This window comes from Harpegnathos saltator, unplaced genomic scaffold (assembly GCF_003227715.2).
Source record: "Harpegnathos saltator strain DR-91 unplaced genomic scaffold, Hsal_v8.6 scaffold474, whole genome shotgun sequence".
NCBI lineage: Eukaryota > Metazoa > Arthropoda > Insecta > Hymenoptera > Formicidae > Harpegnathos > Harpegnathos saltator.
This window is the reverse complement of record NW_020230288.1, coordinates 21,152-24,631: the sequence shown is the minus strand read 5'-3', so window position 1 is coordinate 24,631 and position 3,480 is coordinate 21,152.

Below are 3,480 nucleotides of genomic sequence, written 5' to 3'. Positions count from 1 at the left end.
CAAAGCCCATCCAAATCGGTGACGGACACCTCTGACCGTTCCCTTGTCAGTACAGCTAACATCACATTTTGAAAATCTCTGGGATTTATCGTACAAGAACCGTGAGAATGATGGACATATTAGGTATCGGTGGTGAATCAATCTTCGATGATCGTATCGTTAAGATTATAATTCAAACTCTGATCCAATGATTGAATTGTTCAAGATACAGTAGAGAATGCCTCACGTAATATTGAACGATATAAATAAGCTGTCTATGCTTCGAGCTTTGGAAAGCGGTCGACGCTTGAGCATGAGTTTTCGCTCGTGAGATCTGTACGAATTCCCACTCCTACAAAGCACCTACCAAGCATTCGTGGGCCGTCAAGACTGCAACCCAGCTGGAAAAACCGCGTTACGTCATCTTTGCTCTACAAACTGGTCGAAAGAACATCTTTATGGACAATATTACTTTTTCCGACAACTGTAAATTGACCAACATGAAACTATATCTCAACTCAAAATTTTATCCGTATAACAATTTAAATTTGGATTTTGATAAAAGGAAATATGTCATTCTATATGACATGAACGCACGTTTTCGCAAACTATATTACGGGTGCAATGGTGACAGTGCTGTTCAACGCACACCAATTTAATGCTTACAGACCCTTTGTAGTGATTGATTGACGTGATGCCCGCGACAAAATGAATCTATCAAAAACGCCACCGTGGATGTGAGAATAGAATTTGATTGCAAGGATAATATATCTGCGAATACTATAGCCTACTGTTTCATCCTACACGATCACGTGATCGAATATAGTCTCCTGACAAACATTGTATGTAAAATTACCTAAAGTTGCAACGTAAATTATAAAAAATGTATTTTGTAGTACAATTATGCAAAATATACTTCAGAAATGAATATTTCGTTTCGTCTCTTTCTATTATCTTCACCCATTTAATATAAGACATGCAATTTGCGTCTTGTGGTAATTATATGATTTAGCTGTTTAATACCGTTATTTAGCTATTTTATCCGTTCTGTAACGTTTCTGAGGCATTCGTTTTCAGATTCCTTAGTTGTTTTTACCTGTTTATGAGCCGTTCCTTTTAAAAACTGTTTTAACGATTGTTCGCGGTCTCTTATAGTGACATGTAACGTGAAGTGAGATATGAAATCGGACCTCCCCGATGGAATGCACCTTGCCGTGGTGGGGAGGCACAGGCGATCCAATGATCCACATGGGCAGTACTTCCGATCCAACCGGATGGAGGGCCGTGTGTGGAGGATCGCTTGCTAAGAGCATCCCGAGTAGGTGTGACCGGTTGGCCATTCCGGCCAACGGTCTTTATTTTTGTTGATAGAGGAGGAGGAGCCCATCTCTGATGGCATTGCACGTCGGTGCTCCGGCAGCCAAAAGGGGTAGACCTCCTCCTCGCTTAGGGAGAAACCACACTCGGGTCTGCACGCCGTGGGGTTTGGAACCCCCACAATACCCGAGTGTGGTGGGGTGCTCTGGGCCGCTCGGACGTATTCCGAAGTCGGAGTCGGAGTACCCTGGGAGTACCCGACTCCGTACCTCGAGGTACAGTGATCCCTAAAGCCTCAGGTGGCGTGATCAGTGCTGGCCGCCATGGGGGAGGAGTCCTCGGTGGGATGCGACACCGTTGACTTACCTCCTTTCACGGGGTCCCCTGCGTGGCGACGCGCTGCATGGTGTCCGTGGTCTCGGAGACACGGAACCCCCGAAAGCGGTCTGGTCGCCTCGGCGGCCAGGGCGTTAGTAGGGGGCTGGAGGCCAATTTCAGCGATGTCATATTCCGCCGACCCAAGCTATATATCGGTTCCTTGGGGGAACTCAGGGACATCCCTCTCCGGGTGATGCGGACATGCCGGACGACAGAGCCATACAAGATGTTGGGTTAAAAACCAACAATGTATGACACAATTAAAAGAGAACGGTACAAGGAGGAGGAGCGCTCCTTCGTGGAGACAAACGAGGCTCGGACCAATGTTCCGGCGGAGGATCCGACAGAACAAACGAAGGACGATGAGCCGGAGGCTGAGACCCGTCTCCAAGAATGGGTGAAGCACCTGGCGCAACTGCGGGAAATCTGGGAGGCTAACTGCAGTATAGGCGGTTGCCAGAAGCGCGGGTTGTTGGAAAATCTCTCGAACGCCCAAGAGTAATGGAGCAACTTGTGGCCCGCGTTTGGCACTTCAAGGCATGGAGTGCCAAGCATGCAAAACGGGCGAGAGAAGCCAAGGCCCCTCTTTCGCATGGAGGCAGGATCCTCCAAATGGAGGACTGCCTGAGGCTGGAGGAAGAGACCAGCCGACTCCGCTTAATGGTGGGATAGGCCGAGAAGGAGCACCTCCGCACGAGGGACAGCTTGGCTCATCTTCGTGCGGAGTTAAAGGAGATGAAAACCGGAATGATGGCGGGGAGAGATGGGGGTATGCTTCCCTCTCATGCCCCAATCCCGGCCCCCAGGAGGAGGTTTATGAGGGTGTGGGACGCTCCTCCCACTATTTATTGGAGAGACGGGCGCGGTGGCCCCGCAGCAGGGCCAGTAGGCCACCACGGTCCGGCAGGGGTGGAGGAAAAATAAGAAAAAGCCATGGGGTATCCACGGAGGAATGGGAGCGACCGGAGGCGCGCCTGCGGTAACGATCACGGCACGTGTTGTGTTGGCTGGGGGAGGATGAACGGAGGTGGGCCACAAAGACCCGGTACGAAGCACAGCGCGGACGCGCGGAGTACCCCTCCGGAGTGGAATGAAATGGCCGCGGATGCCGTCCACGGCAGCCATGGCCGTGAGACTAAGTCCTGGGCTTATTCAGAGGCCCTTAAAAAAGCTAGGGACAAGATCCCCCTTGGGGAGCTGAGTATCCCTGGCGTGGACGTAGGGAGGAGCGCAAACGGCGCTCTCATCGTTCGCGTCAGGGACCCCGGTCCCAAGGGGGAGAAAGCAGATAGGCTGGCGGAGAGGATTAAAGCCTCTCTGCCAGAGGCGGTGGTCACCCGCCCGGAGCTGAAGGAGGAGGTTCGACTCGTTGGTTTCGACGAGTCGGTCTCCTCCCAAAGAGATGAGAACGACCCTCGAGGCCTGCGCAGGATGCGCGGCAGGGGCCGTTCAAATGGGAGCCCTCAGATGGGAGGAGAGAGGCAGGGGAACCGCGTGGGCGCGACTCTCACTGGCCGACGCAATGACGACGGCCAGGAAGGGAGTATTTGGCGTGGAGTGGTCGACCGTCCGTGTCGAACTATTGGCGGCTCGGCCACTCCAATGTTATAGGTGATGAGGCCTCGGCTACACCCGCGCAAGTTGCACTTCGGCGACTGACCGAAGTAGCCTTCGAAGTAGCATTCGGTGTGGCCGGGGCAGGCACACCGCGCAGAGGTGCGAGAAGCGCCCTCCCTGCGCGGTGTGCCAGGAGGCGGGGCGCGCCGCTAATTATAGAATGGCCGGGTCGGCCTACTGGTTGGCGGC